The sequence below is a fragment of the Lithobates pipiens genome, unplaced genomic scaffold, assembly GCF_037356315.1.
Source record: "Lithobates pipiens isolate NorthernLeopardFrog02 unplaced genomic scaffold, aLitPip1_a1.2 Scaffold_10, whole genome shotgun sequence".
Classification (NCBI taxonomy): Eukaryota; Metazoa; Chordata; class Amphibia; order Anura; family Ranidae; genus Lithobates; species Lithobates pipiens.
In genome coordinates this window covers 157,798,149-157,808,609 of record NW_027507686.1, presented here as the reverse complement: position 1 = coordinate 157,808,609, position 10,461 = coordinate 157,798,149, and positions in this window count along the sequence as shown.

The window sequence follows — 10,461 nt, the reverse complement described above, 5'->3', positions numbered from 1 at the left end:
TCATCGATGTCACCTTCCCCACCGCTATAATTAGAGATCTCGGAGTAGGCAGCAACAGCAGGGACAAACCTCATCCTTGGGCTTATCTGGGTACTGTCGTCAGACTGCTGAGCAGCGGTTGTTGCTACTTCCTCTTCCTGATCCAATGCCAAGAGTGGCTGCGCACCGGAAATGTCTTGATATGGATCAGAAAATAATTCCTGTGACTCAAGGGGAAGGTATATGGTGGTGGTGGTGTTGGTGGTAGTGTGTTTGGGGGTGCACATAGCAGAGAGTGAAGAAGAGGGTGCAGATCGAGAGGATGAGGAGGGTGCAGAAGAGTAAGGCTGAGTGAGCCACTCAACCAAGTCTGGTGCGTCCTTTGACGTAATCGCACGCACCTTCTACAATTTGCTACTTTGGTTCAAGTCTGTTGCTCCTGCCCTACCCCTACCACCCCTGCGGAAGGGCCTGCGTCTTCCTCTGCCTGTCATTTTTTAAAAGATCACTGTGACAAAAGTCTCTAGAGAAGTGCAGTATGTATGTGGAAGAAGGTATATAATACCCTGATTCAATCTGTTGTTTTTGGGGGCCACTGGTCTATCACACCAGTTATAATACTTTTTTTTATTGCGTTTGTCGCTCTCTGTAGTATTGCTGCAGAACCGCTCAGCAGTCACAATGCTGCACAGTGGAAATGCACTATACTATGCTTTCTATATGTGCAAGTATTTTATACGTGTATTACACACCTATATACTGGACACCAAATAGTACACTTATACCAGTCCTTACAAGGACCTTTGTGGACCAAGTAGCATGTGATGTGCAGACTGTACCTCAGTCCCTACACTGATAAAGGACTGCTGCAGAATAGGGCAGCAATCTGCAGCAGTGCACCACAACCCTATATATTGTACAAATATACCAGTCCTTACAAGGACCTTTGTGAACCGAGTAACTAGTGATGTGCAGACTGTACCTCAGTCCCTACACTGATAAAGGACTGCTGCAGAATAGGGCAGCGGTGAGCAGTAGTGCACCAGCACCCTATATATTGTACAGCTATACCAGTCCTTACAAGGCCCTTTGTGAACCGAGTAGCTAGTGATGTGCAGACTGTACCTCAGTCCCTACACTGATAAAGGACTGCTGCAAAATAGGGCAGCGGTCAGCAGTAGTGCACCAGCACCCTATATATTGTACAGCTATACCAGTCCTTACAAGGACCTTTGTGAACCGAGTAGCTAGTGATGTGCAGACTGTACCTCAGTCCCTACACTGATAAAGGACTGCTGCAGAATAGGGCAGTGGTGAGCAGTAGTGCACCAGCATCCTATATTATGTACAGCTATACCAATCCTTACAAGGACCTTTGTGAACCGAGTAGCTAGTGATGTGCAGACTGTACCTCAGTCCCTACACTGATAAAGGTCTGCTGCTGAATAGGGCAGCAATCTGCAGCAGTGCACCACAACCCTATATATTGTACAGCTAGCTATACCAGTCCTTACAAGGACCTTTGTGAACCGAGTAGCTAGTGATGTGCAGACTGTACCTCAGTCCCTACACTGATAAAGGACTGCTGCAGAATAGGGCAGCAATCTGCAGCAGTGCACCACAACCCTATACATTGTACAGCTATACCAGTCCTTACAAGGACCTTTGTGAACCGAGTAGCTAGTGATGTGCAGACTGTACCTCAGTCCCTACACTGATAAAGGACTGCTACAGAATAGGGCAGCAGTAGTGCACCAGCACCCTATATATTGTACAGCTATACCAGTCCTTACAAGGACCTTTGTGAACCGAGTAGCTAGTGATGTGCAGACTGTACCTCAGTCCCTACACTGATAAAGGTCTGCTGCAGAATCTGGCAGCAGTCAAGTATAATATTCTTTCTATATTTGGAAGAAAGTTTATTATACGTGTACAACCCTATATACTGTACTACACCTATACCATACCAGTCCTTAAAAGGACCTTTGTGGACCTAATAGTAACAGCTAGTGATTAAACTGACTGTCCCTGCTGCACACAGCGTCCTGTCCCTCTCTGCACTGACAAAAGACAGGCTGCTGCAACAATCACTAGCACAGCAGTGCACTCAACCCTATATCCTGTACTACACCTATACCATACCAGTCCTTAAAAGGACTTTTGTGGACCTAATAGCTAGCGATTTGTGTCACTGCAGTCTCTCCCTGCTCCACACAGCAACCTCTCCCTATAATGACACAAGAAAGAATGTAAAATGGCCGCCAGATCAGGTCTATTTATAAGTTAGGGGGAATGTCCAATTGTCCATGTGCTGAAATGTCTCCATTGGCTGTCCTGTACCCCATGATGGATGTGTCATCATGGGTCAAAGCTCTTTCACACTGTAAACACATATGTCCGCCGGGCCAACAGCAGCAATAGTCCGCTGACTGGGCGAATCGCAAAAACGCAAAATTTGCCGCGAAATGACCGTCGGGCGAACACTTTGACCATCCCTAATTGTCAAAGTCATTGGGCTTCATTGACTTCTTGGATGCAAAAAAGTTTTATTTCTTTTAACAGTCCTTTTTATATTTTGCAAGGGAAAGAGGGTTAGGGCCAGGACACCCTTAAGTAGTTGCAATTTCAATAGACAGATTCCGAGACTAGAATAGGAAGACAGCCATACAGGGAAAGGCCCCAGCAAGGTGCCACTTCTGCACATGCAGGTTTGCTGTCTCCTATGACAACAGTATCTAACAGTTCCTAACACAAAGTTAAACAGTTCTCTCAGCTTCACTACAAAGTCTACTTGTAACTCTTCAGCCCCGTGAGCTCCTAGCTGCTTGCCAACCACCCGCCGTCAAGATGGGGGCAGTATGGCTCCCCTGTGCGAATCTCCGTAGCTGTACGGTGGCCGCTTTAAGGAGTATGCAGGGCATGTGCCCACCACAGTACTGAAGAGCCGATGCGCATGCCCAGCGGCTGTGATGTCCACCGGGCACATGCGATCGCTCCTGAAAGAGCCAGAACGAGGATCTGTGTTTGCAAACACACAAATCCACATTCTGACATGAGAGAGGATACAGATCGTGTGTTCCTAGTATATAGGAACATCGATCAGTCTCCTCCCCTAGGCAGTCCCACCCCCCCACAGTTAGAACACACCAAGGGAACACCGTTAACCCCTTGATCGTCTCCTAGTGTTAACCCCTTCCCTGGCAGTGACATTTATACAGTAATCAGTGGCTATTTTTAGCTCTGATCACTGTATAAATGTCTTAACAACTTACCGACCCCCCGCTGCAGTTTTACGTCAGCTTGAAGGAGGATATCGTTGTTATGGCAGCAGCTAGCTGCCATATCCCCAGTATCCTCTTCTTCAGCGCGTGGCCCGCTACAAGATAAAAGTGGTCTCTGTGGTGGATTCGCCTCAGGATAACTTTTATCGGTGGTGGGAGAGGGGCCCCCCTCCTGCCATGATCCGGTGCCCTCCACCGCTTACCAGAGCCGTCGGCAGCGGCGGAGGCGATTGCATCCTGTCTCCAGTTAGGTATGGAAATGAGTGGGAGATGGCCCCCACCCGTCTCCATAACAATGCAGGGCGGAAGCAACATCAAAAACGTCATTTCTGCCCACAGCTCTTAAAGGGCCATTTTTTTTTAAATGATTTTTTTAAATGATAATTTTATTTTTAAATTTTTTATTGCATTTTAGTGTAAATATGAGATCTGAGGTCTTTTTGACCCCAAATCTCATATTTAAGATGTCCTGTCATGTTTTTTTTCTATTACAAGTGATGTTTATGAGCTCGTGTGCATATGAAAATGGTGTTAAAACCGGTAGAGCGAGAGCAATAATTCCTCCTCTGTAACGCAAAACATGTAACCTGTTGTAAGACCGCTTTTCTGGGTAAAAGTTGCCATTCCACGAGCGGGCGCAATTTTGAACATGTTGGGTATCAATTTACTCGGCGTAACATTATCTTTCACAATATAAAAAAAATTGGGCTAACTTTACTGTTGTCTTATTTTTTAATTAAAAAAAGTGTATTTTTTTCCAAAAAAAGTGAGACCGCTGCACAAATACAGTGTGACAAAAAGTATTGTGATTTTATGATTTACGATTTTATTCTCTAGGGTGTTAGAAAAAATGTATAATGTTTGGGGGTTCTAAGTAATTTTCTAGCAAAAAAGGTATTTTAATAGTGCAAATATAAATGCACTTATATGAATGAAGACATCACAGGCATATCTGTCATGTGTAGGGTCGTCCTTGAGGGGTGCCAGCAATCCAGTTTTCCCTAGCGATCAGCTGTGTTTTCACATGCACAGGATGTTGTTTCCAGAGCAGGAAGTGGAGGAGATCTCAGCTGCCTGGCGTGGACCACATGGGGGAAATTACATCACTCGGTGGGTGGACCTCGATGTGAGGAGGACTGAAGAGAAACAAGGCTATGCGCTCTGAGCATACAGAGGCCAGTACGAGGAGCTATATGCTCTGAGCACGTCCTGTGCATGTGAAAACAGCGCTGATTGCTTCGGAAAACCAGATTGCTGGCACCCCTCAAGGAAGACCCTACACGTGACAGATATGCCTATGATGTCTTCATTCCTGTAAATGCATTTATGTTTGTGCTATTAAAATATCTTTTTAAAATTGCACTTAGGTGCGCCTCCCTTCTTCTCTCTTTTACGCTGTATAAATGTCACTGGTCCCAAAAAAGTGTCAAAAGTGTCTCATCTGTTCCGCCGCAATATCGCAGTCCCAATAAAAATGGCAGATCGCCACCATTACTAGTAATAAAAATGCCATAAATCTATCCCCTATATTGTAGACGCTATAACTTTTGCGCAATCCAATCAATATACGCTTATTGCATTTTTTTTTACCAAAAATATGTAGAAGATTACATATTGGCCTAAACTGAGGAAATTTACATTTTTTTTTTATTATTTGGGGATATTTAACCACTTCCCGACCAGCGCACGACGATGTACGTCGACAGAATGGCACGGGCAGGCATATTGGCGTACATGTACGTCCAATATTCGTTGCCGCCGTGCAATCGGGAGCGCGCCGCCGGCGGCGCGCTCCCGCGCTGGTCAGGACCCCCGTGAGTCCGGTCGCGGGACCCGCGGACTCGATCGCCGCGGGCATCCCCGCGATCGTCTCACGGAGCGGCCGAATGGAGGAAATGCTGTATAAACAACATTTTTCCATTCTGCCTAGCAACTAGTGACGCTGATCTCTGCTCCATGTGATTGGAGCAGAGATCAGTGTACACTAAATGAAAGCCCAACCCCCCCACAGTTAGTAACACATCCCTAGGAACACTTAACCCCTACACTGCCACCCACTGGTTAACCCTTTCACTGCCAGTGTCATTTACACAGGAATCACTGCATTTATATAGCAGTGATTACTGTATAAATGACAATGGTCCCAAAAATGTGTCAAAAATGTCCGATGGGTCCCCCACAATGTCGCAGTCACAATAAAAATCGCAGATCGCCGCCATTACTAGTAAAAAAAAAAAATAATAAAAAATTATTAATAAAAATGCTATAAAACTATCCCTATTTTGTAAACGCTATAACTTTTGCGCAAACCAATCAATAATCGCTTATTGCGATTTTTTTTAACCAAAAATATGTAGAAGAATACGTATCGGCCTAAACTGAGGGAAAACAATGTTTTTTTATATATTTTTGGGGGATATTTATTATTACAAAAAGTAAAAAATAATGCGTTTTTTTCAAAATTATCGCTCTATTTTTGTTTATAGCGCAAAAAATAAAAACCGCAGGGGTGATCAAATACCACCAAAAGAAAGCTCTATTTGTGGGAAAAAAAGGACGTTAATTTTGTTTGGGAGCCACGTCGCACGACCGCGCAATTGTCAGTTAAAGTGACGCAGTGCCGAATCGCAAAAAGTGGTCTGGTCTTTGACCAGCAAATTGGTCCGGTCTGAAAGTGGTTAATAAAGAAAAAAGTAAACAATATTGTGTTTTTTTCAAAATTGACATTCTTTTTTTGTTTATAGTGCAAAAGAAAAAAAACGCATAGGTGATCAAATACCACCAAAAGAAAGCTCCATTTGTGGGGAAAAAAGGACATCATTATGTTTGGGTACAGCGCCGCATGACCGCACAATTGTCAGTTAAAGCGTCGCAGTGCCGTATCGCAAAAAATTGCCTGGTCAGGAAGGTGGTAAATCCTTCCGGGGCTGAAGTGGCTAGTCTCTCACTGGACTCTCTGATTCACTGACTCTGAATCCCATGAGCTCCTCCAGGTTTTTTCGGTGGTATCTCCCTCAAGCGTCATCAATGCTTCCCTGCTGGGTCCCTAGCTTGGCACTTTCAAGCGTCACCCCTGCTGACTGGCTCGGCCCCTGGCTTGACAAACAAGGCTGCTCTGCAAGCGTCACCTCCGCTGGTTGGATCCCTAACTTGATCACCGCCTAAAGTTTCCCATTCGGTGAGAATGTTGCTTAGGTACTTGCTTGAGTTACTCACTGTGGTCCCTGGTAAAGTGGTTGGTCCCTTAATGGCGACAGCTCCCCTTCTACCTCCAACCACGACAGGTTCTCCGGCCGGCAGAACCGTCACTGTTGCTTGGACTGCAAACCGCAGTCCAAACCCTGTGCTGCCCTCTTCCTTCTGGACAAGCTCTCACACAACCTGGCAGCCAGATGCCCCCGGGTTAGGCCCGATCTCCGGTGTAGCAGCCTGGGGCATATGACACACGTCCACCCAGAAGGCCGTCTGGGTGGCACAGAACATAGATCACCTGACTCTCCCTGAATATATAGGTTTTCCCAGCAGTCTAAGGGACTCAAGAAAATTCTGCTGCTTCTCCTGAGTACGGGGATACCACATATGTGCGATTTTTTGGGAGCCTAGCCGCGTACGGGGCCCCGAAAGCCAAGAACCGCCTTCAGGTTTTCTAAGGGTGTAAATATTTGACTTCACTCCTCACTACCTATTACAGTTTTGAAGGCCATAAAATGCCAAGGTGGCACAAAACCCCCACAAATGACCCCATTTTAGAAAGTAGACACCCCAAGCTATTTGCTGAGAGGCATGTTGAGTCCATGGAATATTTTATATTTGGCACAAGTTGCGGGAAAATTACAAACTTTTATTTTTTTTTATTTTTTTTTCACAAAGTTGTCACTAAATGATATATTGCTCACACATGCTATGGGCATATGTGAAATGACACCCCAAAATCTTAAGCCCTATACACACTATCAGATTTTCTGCTGAGTATTTCTTTCAAATTTACCAAAACCATGTAGTGCAAGGGCCTGCCTGATTGCATACAAATTGAAACGCTTAACCACTTTCAGACCGGACCATTTTGCTGGTAAATGACCAGAGGTCTTTTTACAATTTGGCACTGCGCTGCTTTAACTGGTAATTGCGCGGTCATGCAATGTTGTACCCAAACAAAATTTGCGTCCTTTTCTTCCCACAAATAGAGCTTTCCTTTGATGGTATTTGATTGCCTCTGCGATTTTTATTTTTTGCGATATAAACGTAAAAAGACCGCAAATTTTGAAAAAAAATGATATTTTCTACTTTTTGTTATTAGAAAAATCCAATAAACTCAATTTTAGTCATACATTTAGGCCAAAATGTATTCAGCCACATGTCTTTGGTAAAAAAAAGTCAATAACTGTATATTTATTGGTTTGCGCAAAAGTTGTCACATCTACAAACTAAGGTACGTTTTCTGGAATTTACGCAGCTTTTAGTTTACGACTGCCTATCTCATTTCTTGAGGTGCTAAAATGGCAGGGCAGTACAAAACCCCTCCAAATGACCCCATTTTGGAAAGTAGACCCCCTAAGGAAATTGATAAGAGGCATGTTGAGCCCATTGAATATTTTATTTTTTTGCCTCAAGCGATTGAATAATGACAAAAAAAATTTTTTTTTTTTTTTTTTTACACAAAGTTGTCACTAAATGATATATTGCTCACACATGCTATGGGCATATGTGAAATGACACCCCAAAATAAATTCTGCTGCTTCTCCTGAGTACGGGGATACCACATATGTGCGACTTTTTGGGAGCCTAGCCGCGTACGGGGCCCCGAAAACCAAGCACCGCCTTCAGGCTTTCTAAGGGCGTAAATTTTTGATTTCACTTCTCACTACCTATTACAGTTTTGAAGGCCATAAAATGCCAAGATGGCACAAAACCCCCACAAATGACCCTATTTTAGAAAGTAGACACCCCAAGCTATTTGCTGAGAGGCATGTTGAGTCCATGGAATATTTTATATTTTGCCACAAGTTGCGGGAAAATTACAAACTTTTATTTTTATTTTTATTTTTTCACAAAGTTGTCACTAAATTATATATTGCTCACACATGCTATGGGCATATGTGAAATGACACCCAAAAATAAATTCTGCTGCTTCTCCTGAGTACGGGGATACCACATGTGTGGGATTTTTTGGGAGCCTAGCCGCGTACGGGGCCCCCGAAAGCCAAGAACCGCCTTCAGGTTTTCTAAGGGCGTAAATATTTGACTTCACTCCTCACTACCTATTACAGTTTTGAAGGCCATAAAATGCCAAGGTGGCACAAAACCCCCACAAATGACCCCATTTTAGAAAGTAGACACCCCAAGCTATTTGCTGAGAGGCATGTTGAGTCCATGGAATATTTTATATTTGGCACAAGTTGCGGGAAAATTACAAACTTTTATTTTTTTTTATTTTTTTTTCACAAAGTTGTCACTAAATGATATATTGCTCACACATGCTATGGGCATATGTGAAATGACACCCCAAAATAAGTTCTGCTGCTTCTCCTGAGTACGGGGATACCACATATGTGGGACTTTTTGGGAGCCTAGCCGCGTACGGGGCCCCGAAAACCAAGCACCGCCTTCAGGCTTTCTAAGGGCGTAAATTTTTTACTTCACTCCTCACTACCTATTACAGTTTTGAAGGCCATAAAATGCCAAGATGGCACAACCCCCCCCCCCCAAATGACCCCATTTTGGAAAGTAGACACCCCTAAATTTAGGGGTACACTAGTGAGACTCACAGGTAAAAAAGCACCTAGGCGTCTGTATCAAAACGCTACAAGAAAAACTGTTAGCGATCGCAGGGATCAGGCCTGACTCTGCGAACGCTGCAGTTATGCGTGTTGTGTTTTGTAAGTGACAGTGATCGATCGATACTGCACTTGGGTGGGCTGGTCTGGGCTTGGCGGAGGGGCTAAACGCAGGTGCTAGCAGGTATCTGGGCTGATCCCGCTAACAATGCGTTTTGGGAAACCTAAACTGCTGGCGACGCTAATATAGATCTGATCAGATACTATATTACTAAGGGAGGTGTATGCTTTGTGCGTGGGTGTTAGCGGTACTGGCACTAACCTGACACTGCCTGGGGCGACGCAGACCTTATCTGACCCTCAAACTTATATCACCCGCCGGGTGATCAGGGGGTTAAACCTTTATTAGGTAATAAATGGCGGGTGCCCTGAAACTATAAAAAAATAACTAACCAACCAGCGTCACCTGTAACAGTTATATGGTGATCACTGGTGAAAGGGTTAACTAGGGGGCAATCAGGGGGCTTTATGCGGTAGTATATGGGGGTCCCTGGCGCTATAAAAAGCTGCGGCGAACCTAAATACCTACCTGCCTAACTAGCGTCACCTGTGACACTAATACAGCGATCAGAAAAATTATCGCTTATTAGGCTGGGTTCACACTGGAGCGATGCAGGAACGCCACGAATCCGCAGCGGGTTCCCGCATCGCATGCCTCCCGGCGGCAGTTCACACTGCCCTATGCGAACTGCTGGGAGTGTCAGTGAAATGTTAATGACACCCCCAGATCAGTTCGCATATCGCAGTGCGATCTGCAAACTCGGATCGCATGGTGTGAACACCCATGCGATCCGATTCTGCTGCGGACCAAAAAAAGGGTCCCGTGCGAATTTGCGGCGGGTGCGGCGGGTGCGACGCAAATTCAGCCATACTATGTGTATGGCTGAACTCGAATCGCACAGAGATCGGATGTGATTTGCACTGCAGTGCGGTGCGAATCACATCCGTTCTCATAAACCGCTGCAATGTGAACCCAGCCTTAGTGACACTGGCGACGGGGGGTGATCACGGGGTTAAACCTTTATTGGGGGGGTTAGGGGGGTACCTTAGAACTAAAGGGGGCTAACCCTAACTGCCCTAACAGTTATTACAGTCACAAATGACACCAATGCAAAAAAAAAAAAAAAAAAATGCAATTGGTGTCACTGTGACTGGGGGCAGGGGTAATTGGGGGGGTGATCAGGGGGTGAAGGGGGGTGTGAGTGTGCCTGGCATGTTCTACTGTGTAGTGTCGTGTTGGTGCAACTCACCGATCCTCTCTCCTCGGTGCCGGAACGAAAAATACCGACACGGAGAGATTACATCACTTCCTCTGCCTGTGTTTACATTACAGGAGAGGAAGTGATGTCACGGAGCATTTCCATTCG